This window comes from Cherax quadricarinatus, chromosome 9, assembly GCF_038502225.1.
Source record: "Cherax quadricarinatus isolate ZL_2023a chromosome 9, ASM3850222v1, whole genome shotgun sequence".
Classification (NCBI taxonomy): domain Eukaryota; kingdom Metazoa; phylum Arthropoda; class Malacostraca; order Decapoda; family Parastacidae; genus Cherax; species Cherax quadricarinatus.
In genome coordinates, this window is record NC_091300.1 from 11,166,371 (window position 1) to 11,180,593 (window position 14,223).

At 38.9% G+C, this 14,223-nt stretch overlaps 1 protein-coding gene across 1 annotated transcript in view; it reads left to right on the forward strand.

The window, feature by feature from the left end:
* Positions 1-13,925, forward strand: part of LOC128686219 (protein DOP1A) — a 234,706-nt gene extending 220,781 nt beyond the window's left edge. The window contains exon 26 of the mRNA XM_070083219.1: positions 7,630-13,925. The gene's annotated coding sequence lies outside the window, so the exon portion shown is untranslated. The remainder of the gene's footprint in view (positions 1-7,629) is intronic.
* The last annotated feature ends 298 nt before the right edge of the window (positions 13,926-14,223 follow it).

The window sequence follows — 14,223 nt, forward strand, 5'->3', positions numbered from 1 at the left end:
GGGAGGAGAGAGTCTTAATGTTTAGAAGGGGAATCCCCTTCCATTAAGACTTGAGGTGTCAAGTCCTTTTCCTGGGTTACTTCCCTTCTTCTTTTAATGCCACTAGGACCAGCTTCAGAGTCACTGGACTTCTGTCGCACAACATATCTGTCCATAGAGGCCTGTACCTCCCGTTCCTTTATGACTTTCCTAAAGTGTTTCACAACATTGTCAGTGTAATAGTCACCAGCATGGCTTGCAATAGCTGTGTTAGGGTGATTGTCATCAAAAAAGGTTTGCACTTTAAGCCACATTGCACACATTTCCTTAATCTTTGAAGTAGGCAACTTCTTCAATTTCTCTATCCCCTCCTCCGAAGCAGTTTCCTCAGGTGTGGCCTCGTGCTGATGAAGATGATCTAGCAGCTCATCAGTGGTTAGTTCGTCATTGTCCTCCTCCACCAACTCTTCCACATCATCCCCACTAACCTCCAACCCCAAGGACTTTCCCAATGCCACAATGGATTCCTCAACTGGCATAGGATTCCCAGGGTTAGCCTCAAACCCTTCAAAATCCCTTTGGTCTACACATTCTGGCCACAGTTTCTTCCAAGCAGAGTTCAAGGTCCTCTTAGTCACTCCCTCCCAAGCCTTACCTATAAGGTTTACACAATTGAGGATATTAAAGTGCTCTCTCCAAAACTCTTTTAGAGTCAATTGAGTTTCTGAGGTCACTACAAAGCACCTTTCAAACAGAGCTTTTGTGTACAGTTTTTTTAAGTTTGCAATAATCTGCTGGTCCATGGGCTGCAGGAGAGGAGTGGTATTAGGAGGCAAAAACTTCACCTTAATGAATCTCATGTCCCCACAAAGTCGCTCTGCCACGTCTGTAGGATGACCAGGGGCATTGTCTAACACCAGGAGGCACTTAAGGTCTAATTTCTTTTCAGTTAGGTAATTTTTCACATTGGGAGCAAATGCTTGGTGTAACCAGTCAAAGAAAAAGTCCCTAGTGACCCATGCCTTACTGTTTGCCCTCCACAGCACACGCAAATTAGCCATGAGGATATTCTTTTGCCTGAACGCTATGGGAGTTTCAGAGTGATACACTAATAAAGGCTTCACTTTGCAATCACCACTAGCATTGGAACACATTAACAGAGTAAGCCTGTCTTTCATAGGCTTATGTCCTGGGAGTGCCTTTTCCTCCTCAGTAATGTAGGTCCTGCTTGGCGTTTTCTTCCAAAACAGGCCTGTTTCATCACAAACACTTGTTCAGGTTTCAGTCCTTCACTGTCTATGTACTCCTTGAATTCCTTCACATATTTTTCAGCTGCTTTGTGGTCCGAACTGGCAGCCTCACCATGCCTTATCACACTATGTATGCAACTACGCTTCTTAAATCTCTCAAACCAACCTTTGCTGGCCTTAAATTCACTCACATCATCACTAGTTGCAGGAATTTTTTTAATTAAATCCTCATGCAACTTCCTAGCCTTTTCACTTATGATCACTTGAGAGATGCTATCTCCTGCTATCTGTTTTTCATTTATCCACACCAATAAGTCTCTCAACATCATCTATCACTTGCGATCTCTGTTTCGAAAACACAGTTAAACCTTTGGCAAGAACAGCTTCCTTGATTGCCGTTTTCTTGGACACAATAGTAGCGATGGTTGATTGGGGTTTACTATACAACCTGGCCAGCTCGGAGACATGCACTCCACTTTCATACTTAGCAATGATATCTTTCTTCATCTCTATAGTAATTCTCACCCTTATTCCTGTAGGGTTGGCACTAGAAGCTTTCTTGGGGCCCATGGTCACTTATTTTGCAGATAAAATCACCAAAAACACTGTAATAATACGAAATGTTCCGATTGTATGCTTGGATGTTAATGCGGAGGCAGGCTGGTAAACAATGCCACCGGCGGAACATGTGAGGCTGGCTCAGGCCGCACATTAGACGCGTCTCGGACGAATAGCATTGAGCGGGTTTTTTAGCGGTATGCGAGGCAAAATCTTAGAGATAAAATGTATCGGTATGCAGATTTAACGTTATGTGATGCCAACGGTATGCAGGGGTCCACTGTACAGTACACATATTACTTACACTTAGGTCACACTACACATACATGTACACATTTATTTATACACACTCATCTGTACACATTTATTTATACACACTCATCTGAGTTTTTTCTTTGATTTTATCTTAATAGTTCTTGGACTTATTACTTTTCCTTTTAGTATAGATCCATGAGGCTCACTCTGAAGTGAGAATAGGAATCTTTCACTCCGTAAATGCTGAAATCATGCGTGTTGTAAAAGTCAACTAAAGAAATGCACTGGGGCTTGAACAATGGGCTATTCAAGAGTAAACAAACCCTTTTCACTGTGAAGATTACTTAAAAAGAATAAGAAGAATTTATTTGTAAAGCCTCAAAACATTGTGTTAGTTTAGTGCAAAGTGAGAAGTCTGAATGTATGTGGATGTTGTGCTCAAATGATAAGAAAGAGATGATTGTGTAATTGATGTTAAAATCGAATGAGAAGAAGCTGGATTACCTTCACAAAAAGTCTCTGATTTCATAAGCTTTTTTTTTTTAAAATTCTTGGACACTGGTGCGTGACTCCAGATTTGGGCCTTGGACCCTGAAAGGGTTAAGTGAAACAAAGCTGAAGGGGGTGGGAGAGTTTCAATGGAGAGGAATAAATGGGATTAGGTCAGGGGTTTCAAATAGAGTTAGAGCTAAAGAAGGAGTAGCAATAATGTTGAAGGATAAGCTATGGCAGGAAAAGAGGGACTATAAATGTATTAATTCAAGGATTATGTTGAGTAAAATAAAGATTGGATGTGAAAAGTGGGTTATAATAAGCGTGTATGCACCTGGAGAAGAGAGAAGTGTAGAGGAGAGAGAGAGATTTTGGGAAATGTTGAGTGAATGCATGGGGAGTTTTGAATCAAGTGTGAGAGTAATGGTGGTTGGGGATTTCAATGCTAAAGTGGGTAAAAATGTTATGGAGGGAGTAGTAGGTAAATTTGGGGTGCCAGGGGTAAATGTAAATGGCGAGCCTTTAATTGAGCTATGTGTAGAAAGAGATTTGGTAATAAGTAATACATATTTTATGAAAAAGAGGATAAATAAATATACAAGGTATGATGTAGCACGTAATGAAAGTAGTTTATTAGATTATGTATTGGTGGATAAAAGTTTGATGGGTAGGCTCCAGGATGTACATGTTCATAGTGGGGCAACTGATATATCGGATCATTATTTAGTTTTAGCTACAGTTTGAGTAAGAGGTAGATGGGAAAAGAGGAAGGTGGCTACAACAAGTAAGAGGGAGGTGAAAGTGTATAAACTAAGGGAGAAGGAAGTTTGGGTGAGATATAAGCGACTATTGGCAGAAAGGTGGGCTAGGGCAAAGATGAGTAGTGGGGGGGTTGAAGAGGGTTGGAATAGTTTTAAAAATGCAGTATTAGAATGTGGGGCAGAAGTTTGTGGTTATAGGAGGGTGGGGGCAGGAGGAAAGAGGAGTGATTGGTGGAATGATGAAGTAAAGGGTGTGATAAAAGAGGAAAAGGTAGCTTATGAGAGGTTTTTACAAAGCAAAAGTGTTATAAGAGGAGCAGATGATAGAGTGGGAGAGGCACTGTCAAGAAATTTTAATGAAAATAAGAAAAAATTTTGGAGTGAGTTAAACAAGTTAAGAAAGCCTAGGGAAAGTATGGATTTGTCAGTTAAAAACAGAGTAGGGGAGTTAGTAGATGGGGAGATGGAGGTATTAGGTAGATGGCGAGAATATTTTGAGGAACTTTTAAATGTTAAGGAAGAAAGAGAGGCAGTAATTTCATGCACTGGTCAGGGAGGTATACCATCTTTTAGGAGTGAAGAAGAGCAGAATGTAAGTGTGGGGGAGGTACGTGAGGCATTACGTAGAATGAAAGGGGGTAAAGCAGCTGGAACTGATGGGATCATGACAGAAATGTTAAAAGCAGGGGGGGATATAGTGTTGGAGTGGTTGGTACTTTTGTTTAATAAATGTATGAAAGAGGGGAAGGTATCTAGGGATTGGCGGAGAGCATGTATAGTCCCTTTATATAAAGGGAAAGGGGACAAAAGAGACTGTAAAAATTATAGAGGAATAAGTTTACTGAGTATACCAGGAAAAGTGTACGGTAGGGTTATAATTGAAAGAATTAGAGGTAAGACAGAATGTAAGATTGCGGATGAGCAAGGAGGTTTCAGAGTGGGTAGGGGATGTGTAGATCAAGTGTTTACATTGAAGCATATATGTGAACAGTATTTAGATAAAGGTAGGGAAGTTTTTATTGCATTTATGGATTTAGAAAAGGCATATGATTGAGGAGCAATGTGGCAGATGTTGCAAGTAAATGGAATAGGTGGTAAGTTATTAAATGCTGTAAAGAGTTTTTATGAGGATAGTGAGGCTTAGGTTAGGGTGTGTAGAAGAGAGGGAGACTACTTCCCGGTAAAAGTAGGTCTTAGACAGGGATGTGTAATGTCACTATGGTTGTTTAATATATTTATAGATGGGGTTGTAAAGGAAGTAAATGCTAGGGTGTTTGGGAGAGGGGTGGGATTAAATTTTGGGGAATCAAATTCAAAATGGGAATTGACACAGTTACTTTTTGCTGATGATACTGTGCTTATGGGAGATTCTAAAGAAAAATTGCAAAGGTTAGTGGATGAGTTTGGGAATGTGTGTAAAGGTAGAAAGTTGAAAGTGAACATAGAAAAGAGTAAGGGGATGAGGGTATCAAATGATTTAGATAAAGAAAAATTGGATATCAAATTGGGGAGGAGGAGTATGGAAGAAGTGAATGTTTTCAGATACTTGGGAGTTGACGTGTCGGCGGATGGATTTATGAAGGATGAGGTTAATCATAGAATTGATGAGGGAAAAAAAGGTGAGTGGTGCATTGAGGTATATGTGGAGTCAAAAAACATTATCTATGGAGGCAAAGAAGGGAATGTATGAAAGTATAGTAGTACCAACACTCTTATATGGGTGTGAAGCTTGGGTGGTAAATGCAGCAGCGAGGAGACGGTTGGAGGCAGTGGAGATGTCCTGTTTAAGGGCAATGTGTGGTGTAAATATTATGCAGAAAATTCGGAGTGTGGAAATTAGGAAAAGGTGTGGAGTTAATAAGTATTAGTCAGAGGGCAGAAGAGGGGTTGTTGAGGTGGTTTGGTCATTTAGAGAGAATGGATCAAAGTAGAATGACATGGAAAGCATATAAATCTATAGGGGAAGGAAGGCGGGGTAGGGGTCATCCTCGAAAGGGTTGGAGAGAGGGGGTAAAGGAGGTTTTGTGGGCAAGGGGCTTGGACTTCCAGCAAGCGTGCGTGAGCGTGTTAGATAGTGAATGGAGACGAATGGTACTTGGGACCTGACGATCTGTTGGAGTGTGAGCAGGGTAATATTTAGTGAAGGGATTCAGGGAAACCGGTTATTTTCATATAGTCGGACTTGAGTCCTGGAAATGGGAAGTACAATGCCTGCACTTTAAAGGAGGGGTTTGGGATATTGGCAGTTTGGAGGGATATGTTGTGTATCTTTATATGTGTATGCTTCTAAACTGTTGTATTCTGAGCACCTCTGCAAAAACAGTGATAATGTGTGAGTGTGGTGAAAGTGTTGAATGATGAAAGTATTTTCTTTTTGGGGATTTTCTTTCATTTTTGGGTCACCCTGCCTCGGTGGGAGACGGCCGACTTGTTGAAAAAAAAAAAAATATTACTTACCGTAAAATAATACCTTATAGTGAATGGTGAATATATTTATTGTAGGAAATCTGAATAAGTGAAGAATGGTTATACAGTGGAACCTTAGTTTTCGTCATTAATTCGTTCCAGAAAGTCTGACGAAAACCAAATTCGACAAAATCTGAAGTAATATTTCCCATAAGAAATAATGTAAATCAATCAATCCATTCCAGATACCCAAAAGTATTAAAAAAAATACATTTTATAGAGAATAACTATAGTTTTACATAAAGAAAACAATGAGAAATAAATATAAAAGGCTAATGAAGTGGATAAATGAACATTTAATATCACTTTTACCTTTATTGAAGACTTTTGTTGGCATATGGAAGATGCGAGGAGGGGAGAGGGAGGAGGAGAGGTTATTGGTTGAAAGGGGAATCCCCCTCCATAAGGACTTCAGGTATCGAGTCCCTATCTTTTACTGGCATTGGACCCGTCGCACAAAAAATCTGTCCAGAGAGGTCTGTTTCTGGTCTTTCTTTAAGATTTGTCTAAAATGGGACAAGGCATTGTCATTGAACATGTAGCAGGCTTGGCTTGCAACAGCTTCGTTAGGGTGATATTTCTCCACAAAACTTTGCAACTCACTCCACTTTGCACACACATCCTTAATCACTGAAGAAGGCATATTCTTTTTTCCCCTCTTCCTCCTCCTCTGAAGCAATTTCCTCATTTGTGATATGTTACTGTTCCAGTTGAAGGTGTTGCAGCTCTTCAGGGGTTAGCTCTTCCCTGTGGTCGTCCAACTCTTCCACATCCTGGCCACTCACATCCAACCCCGTACTTTGCTACAAGTTCTTTCTTGAATTCTATCATGTTTCTTGCCTTCTTTATCAAAAGGGCTGGCACTTGGAACTTTCTTTTGCCCCATGGTTGCTTATTTAGCAGTTGCACTCAATAAACAAGCACAAAAAACAATGGATTATGAAATGTTTCAGATAAACGCACAGGGTAATACTCGAGAAACGAAGCCAAACTGATTCAGAATGCCTGGAATGCTTTGTGTGGGCGCAGGCAGGCAGACACGTTCAGTATGGTGGACTGACGAAAACTGAGGTGATGAACGAAAACTGGGATAAAATTTTGACAAAAAAAGTCGTCGAAAACCGAATTCGAGGAAAACCAAGGCAAACAAAAACCAAAGTTCCACTGTAATTGATAATCACTATATGTATTAGCAAAACGCCGTAAAGTGAAGCGCTGTAAAGCAGGGGCCCTCCTGTACAGATCTGTAAAACAAACCAGGTTACACTGACAATGGTAACGATATATTATTAGAGGAAAGATCTAGTTTTATCAAGTTTATAAAGTAGAATCTGGTTCAGTGAAAGTTTTACTTGAGAAAGTCTTTGTCCATCTCCATTTTTTGTTTACAGTGGACCCCCGGTTAACGATATTTTTTCACTCCAGAAGTATGTTCAGGTGCCAGTACTGACCGAATTTGTTCCCATAAGAAATATTGTGAAGTAGATTAGTCCATTTCAGACCCCCAAACATACACGTACAAACGCACTTACATAAATACACTTACATAATTGGTCACATTCGGAGGTAATCGTTATGCGGGGGTCCACTGTACTTTTATCCTTAATTGTTTGGCTGCCTAAGCACATTTAGTACTCCACTTCCCAAATTACATGATATACAATACTCTATTTCATGGAAAATATTTTTCTCACAATTTAATTATAATATATTTTTTTTTTTACATCAAGAGTATTTAGTACTGTATGAGGAATTTGTGCACAACACATACATGTTATACTAATTTCACTACTGATAAAGACATTTTATGATGGATCATATTAGAGATAATTGTTTTAATGGTTGTTTTGTTTGCCTTGTTATTCCAGCTTCTGATAGTACAGTATTCAGCTTAACAGGTGCCTTAAAGGTAAATATTGTTTTAATATTTCAGTGACTCATAAAAATGTTAGGGATATGACAGTTGATGTGGCCATTACGTAGTGCAGTATATATGTATGTTTGCATTAGTGGATTTTCCAAGAAAAGATGGGAAGAGTTTTTGTATAGTGTGTGAGGTGCAGGTGGAAGAATGTGTGTATAAAATCTCAAGTCTTTAAAAAGAGGTCTTTTTAAATGATGATATTACTATTTATGGTTTTGTTACCTGGGATGAAATTGTATTCTCTCCCTGAAACATACCATATTAGCATATAATTTTGAATTTTAAATATGAATAGTATTTTGAAGTGCTCTTTTTGAAAATAAAGATGTAGGCACATGGGTCCTGAAACTCTCAAAGCTTTCTAGATTTCAAAATAAAGTAATTTTTACTTAGACTTTGTTCAGAATATTATGTCAAACTTAAAGATCAGTAGTTATTCATGAGGTATTTTATACAGTAAATTGTGGTAAATATCTAGGTAAGAGGTAATAAGCTGTTCCTGAAATCATTCAGTCACAAACATCAAGATCCTTTAACAATTATTTTTTCTTGTAGCAAATTATTTTTCAAGGCAATATATTATGTTGGAGTTACATATTGATGCTAACCTAGTCATTACTAAAAAAATTGCTTCATTTTAAATTTACTAGTGTTAAGACTCTGTCATAAGGAATGCATAAGCTAATATATTTGTAACATGTACAGTACATATATAGGCTTTTGCAGTGCAGTAAAATGAACAAATGTACATTCATTATACAGTATATTATTGAAGTGATTACATGTAACAGTTTAGTATCAGCAATAACAAATACTGACAATATTTACATAATCAGCATAAAAGGCAGATAAGTCACATCCATGTGACTTATCTGCCTTTAGCTTCCATTTGTGTCCCCAAGGTGCTGTTTCTCGCCTTTCTAACATTCTGTCCCTGTCAGCCCTATTAATTCCTCTAAGTATTTTGTATACATATTATCATAACTCCCCTGGTTCTTCTGTCTTCCAGTGTTATTTGCCTCTTGTAGCTTGTACCTCCCTTAGCTCTGGAACAAGCCTTGTTACATACTTCTGCACTTTCTCCAGTTTCTTAACATGCTATTTTTTTCAGGTGTGAATTCCATTCTAGCACTTCATACTTCAAGATTTTCCTGACATACATGTATATTGTATAAAGAGGCTGAAATGACTTTTAGTTTTGAGGTTTCTGAGGGCTACTCTATGATTTGGCAGATGAGTATTAGCTGCACAATTAATTCAGCTGATGTGTGCCTCTGGAGATATACCAGGTACTATGGTCACTCCTAAGCTTTTCTCTACATGGAGTCCATCTGGAGGGCATTCCGGGGATCAACACCCCCGTGACTCGGTCCACGATCAGGCCTCCTGGTGGATCAGGGCCTGATTAACGAGGCTGTTACTGCTGGCTGCATGTAGTCCAACGTACGAACCACAGCCCGGCTGATCCTGCACTGACTAAGTATCTGTCCAGCTCTCTCTTGAAGACAACCAGGGGTCTATTGGTAATGTCCCTTATGTCTGGTGGGAGGCTGTCAAACAGTCTTGGACCCCGGACACTCATTGTGTTTTCTCTTAGTGTACCAGTGACACCCCTACTTTTCACTGGGGTATGTTGCATTGCCTGCCAAGGCTTTGGCTTTCATAGGGAGTGATTTCTGTGTGTAGATTAGGAACCAGTCCCTCCAGAATCTTCCAGGTGTAGGTTATGATCTCTCTCGCCTGCACTCCGGAGAGTAGTCAAGTGCTTCCAGGCATTCCCAGTAGTTAAGGTGTTTGATGGAACTTACACGTGCAGTAAAGGTTCTCTGTACATTCTCTAGATCTGCAATTTCACCTGCCTTGAATGGGGATGTTAATGTATAGCAGTATTCCAGCCTAGAGAGAACGAGTGATTTAAAGAGGATCATCACTGGCTTAGCATCTTTTGTCATGAATGTTCTCATTATCCATCCTATCAGTTTCCTTGCAGATGTGATAGTGGCATTGTCGTGGTCCTTGAAGGCGAGATCTTTGGACATTACTTTTCCGCTCTATTGTGTGATTAGAGTTCGTAGTATACTCAGTCCTAGCTATTATTTCCTCCAATTTTCCATAACGGAGTAGTTGGAATTTGTCTTCATTGAACATCATATTGTTCTCCGCTACCCATTGGAAAACTTGGTTTATATCATCTTGGAAATTTGCCATGTCCTCAGTGGATGACACTCTCATGCAGATCCTAGTATTGTCTGCAAAGGATGATACAGTTTTCATCTCTGTCTATGTCTGATATGAGAATGAGGAACAGGATAGGGGCGAGTACTGTACCTTGTGGAACAGAGCTCTTCATTATGGCAGCTTCCAATTTAACTCTGTTTACCCCTAGTGTTTGTGTTCGATTGGTTAGAAAGTTGAAGATCCATCTGCCTACTTTGCCAGTTATCCCTTTAGCACGCATTTTATGTGCTATTACACCATGATCGCACTTGTCAAAAGCTTTCGCAAAATCTGTGTATACTACATCTGCATTCTATTTGTTTTCCAGTGCATCTAAGACCATATTATAGTGGCCCAATAGTTGTGGGAGGCAGGAGCAACCTGCTCTGAAACCATGTTGCCCTGGATTGTGCAATTTTTGGGAGTCCAAGTGGTTTGCTATCCTGCTTCTTAGAACCCTTTCAAAGATTTTTATGATGTGGGACATTAAAGCTATTGGTCTGTAGTTCTCAGCTGCCACCTTTATGAAGTGGGGCTATATCCATTGTTTTTAGTGACTGTGGAATCTCACCTGTGTATGCTTCTTCTCCATAGTATACTTAGGCCCATGAGAGGGGTTTCTTGCAGTTCTTAATGAACACAGTTCCACAAGTCTGGGCCTGGGGGTGAGTGCATGGGCATGTTGTCGATGGCTTTCTCAAAGTCTAGTGGAGTTAGAATTATGTCAGAAATTGGCATACATTGGCAGGGTTTTGAGGCTTATTCATGAAAAAATTGTTTGGGTTGTCTATCTTTAGACTGATTAGTGACTTGCTGAACACAGTCATATAGAGATTTCAGTATATCACTCATTTCTTTGTTGTCATCTGTGTAGGATCCATCTTGTCTGAGCAGGGGCCCCTATAATAGAAGTGGTTTTTGCCTTGTTTTTGGCGTATGAAAAGAAATATTTCGAATTTCTTTCAATTTCACTAATCACTGTTAGCTCCTCTTGTCTCCCCCGGATCCTGGACGAGTCCTTTGACTTTAGCACAATATTATCCACCTCCCTGGTTAGCACTTCCTTCCCTGTATCAGAGTGAAGTCTGTAACCTCTGTCCCCAAAGTCTATACTCTGTGTCCAGCTTCCTTGCCCCTTTTGCCAAACTTCATAGTCTTGCAAATGCCAGGATTGAATTCAAGCAACCACTTATCCAACCAATCTTGCAGTTTATCCAGTTCCATTTGGAGCTTTCCCTTTCCTTATCTGTTTTTGTTCTCATTAGATTTACATCATCAGCAAACAGGGATACATCTGATTCAATCCAATCTGGAATATTCATATAAACCAGAAATGGTAATGGTTCTAATATTTATCCTTGTGGAACCCCACTAGCTCCCTGACAATCACTGTTTCTTTCCACTAAGGTACTCTTTGACCCACCAGTGTGTGTGTTCCCTGTTATTCCTGCCTGCACCTTGAGCTTTTGCCCCAGCCTCTTGTGGGGTACAGTATCGAATGCCTTACTGTAATGGACATATAGGCGAGTACAAATAGGAAGTGTGTCTGTCTGGTGTTCAGCAGATGGAAGATCAAGCCTCCACCACATCCTGCACTGAATGATCCACACGAGTTTAGTGCTTAACATGAATTAAACAAACAATTCTTAATGTAAGAAAATGCAATCCACCCATCCCTCACTCTCCTTACTCGTTTCTGTTACTTTGCCATAGAATTCCAACAGATTGGCAAGACAAGATTTACAATCTCTGAAACTCACGTTTATTATTGTTTATGTGCATAAATGGTATACAATGCTGACAAGATGAAAATTAGACACACATGCAACATCTGGGTATCTTTAATGTAGACATTTTGCCATTTAGTGTGAAGAGCACCAGTGGTGCTCTTCACACCAACTCCAAGGCTGAGGGACTGATTACCTCATCTTTTGTATATAGTTCTACTCTCTTCAAATTATGTCCTAGAATTTGTATTGATAAAGCCACTGGATGGCAAAACATCTACATTAAAGATCCCCAGCTGTTGCATGTGTGTCTAATTTTCATTATTGCTTATAAAACCACTTCTCTCCAAGTGTTCTACCACTCTCCTGAAATTCTTGTCCATTGCCTTGCTTGGGATGCATGTCAAAGAAACTGATCTGTAGTTCAGTGCTTCATATCTGTCTCCTTTCTTAAATATAGGGACTACATTTGCTCTCAGATCTCTGGTAAGTGTCATATACCCATGTCTTCTTGTAGATCCTGTCTAGTGGTTGAGACAAAACTTCTGCTCCCTCTTGCTGAATCCATAGTGACCCCTTCTCAGGTCCCATTGCCTTTTATGTATCCAGATCCATGAGAAGTTTCTTTACCTCTTCTCTTATGTGTGTGTCATCCAAAAACCTGTCAGTGTACCCTGTTCCCTAGCCTTTCTGGTATTGTCCATTTCCACTAAGAACACCTCAAATCCTTTATCAACACTTTAAAGACTGTCTTGTCATTTTTCATGAGCGCTCTTCTTCCTCCTCGTCCTCCTCCTCCAGTTGTATTACTAAGTTTTTTACTGTCACTTCCTTTTGATGTGGCTGTATAGCAGTTTTGGTTCAGTTAACTTTGGAACATATCATAACATTACTGTATAGTATAATCAAAGGAATGAGATTTTATCATAAAAGAGATATAGTTCTAGGGAAATAGATTAAGGAGAGTAAGGATATGATCACTACAACTTAATTGGATGAATTTGTTAGAAATATGGAAAGAAAAAAAAAGTTGATCCCAGGAAAAAATGGGTTTGTTAATGAAAACAGCCGAGAGTGAACAACATGCTTTGCAAAACTCCACTTGTCCTTTGATAAGTGTGTTAGTTATTCAGTTTATCTGCACAGGTTATTTTCCAACACATATACAAATCAAAATGCAACGTACTATGGTCACTCTGCCATCAGACAGTCACATGCCGGTTCATATTTATAATATAATAAAACCATTAACTTTTAATATGCATATTTTCCTAGTTGTCCTTACAAAGGTTACTTAGATGATCATTAATTCATGATATGCATTTTGAAGAGTAATTATGGTCAGTGGAGTCAAAGACTGTGTTGAAAGTGTACACGAGATACTATTATGTACATATAGTACTGTACTTACTTGTTCTCCGTGGGAAAGTGGAACAGAATTCTTCCTCTGGAAGCCATGCGTGTCGTATGAAGCGACTAAAATGCCGGGAGCAAGGGGCTAGTAACCCCTTTTCCTGTATACATTACTAAATTTAAAAAGAGAGACTTTTGTTTTTCTTTTTAGGTCACCCTGCCTCGGTGGGATATGACCGGTTCGTTGATGCAAGGCCTGTATGTTGTATTTACTTACTAATTCCTGTGTGTTTAAATCAATACGGTATTGTACTTATACATTATAAGTAAAATACTAACTTATGAATCTGCAGATGGGTTGGTAAAGTTGTGTTACTCTACTATTCCAGTAACAAATTGGGGAGAAATTTCCAAGTTATACTTAAAATTATGCCAGTCACACTACTATACAGTATTAGTAAATAAATTACTTTCCAACTGAAATATGCAGGTATATCTAAGGCTTTATGTAGCCTCCATTCCACTAATAGAAGTAAAGGTAAATAAATTTATATTTGCAATGTATAAGTTATTTTTATCATAACACTAGTCAAGAATTAAATTTATTTTTGCAGAATTAAATTAATTTTTGAGTGGTAAATTTAATCATGCATTTATTTAATTCTTTTTAAATAAACACATGATTAAAGAAAGTACATTTGTGATCTAGTTATATTTTTTTAGCGCTGTGTAAGCTTGTTGTACAGCGAAAAACACTAATTTGCTTAACAAAAAACACCAGACTATTTTTGGATGAAAGTAAATGTTAAATTTAGTACTATATTTAATTTTCAGGAAAAGTGCTAAATAACTATGTAATGTAACCTCAATGCCATTTATTCCACCTGAAAAGGATGAACTATGTATTGCATATTAAGCTTCACAATAAACAAAATTACCATAATGTGTGTGTCCTTTTACCATATTAAGCATTTTCAGTTCATTTCAGTACAGTACAGCCTCTCGTCACTTACCGATGTACTCATTTTCCGACGACTCAGACTTACGACAGGCCCTCTGACCAGTATGCATGCCTAAATAAAATATATTAGAGCTGATTTCCTCTATTCTGTTTATTACAATATGCAGTACACTACTCACCCTGCACACTGACAGCTCATACACTACCTTCCTTGACCTTAAATCCGCTTTCGATGTAGCCAACCGACATGTAATCATTAGTGAACTTGCCAGAATGGATG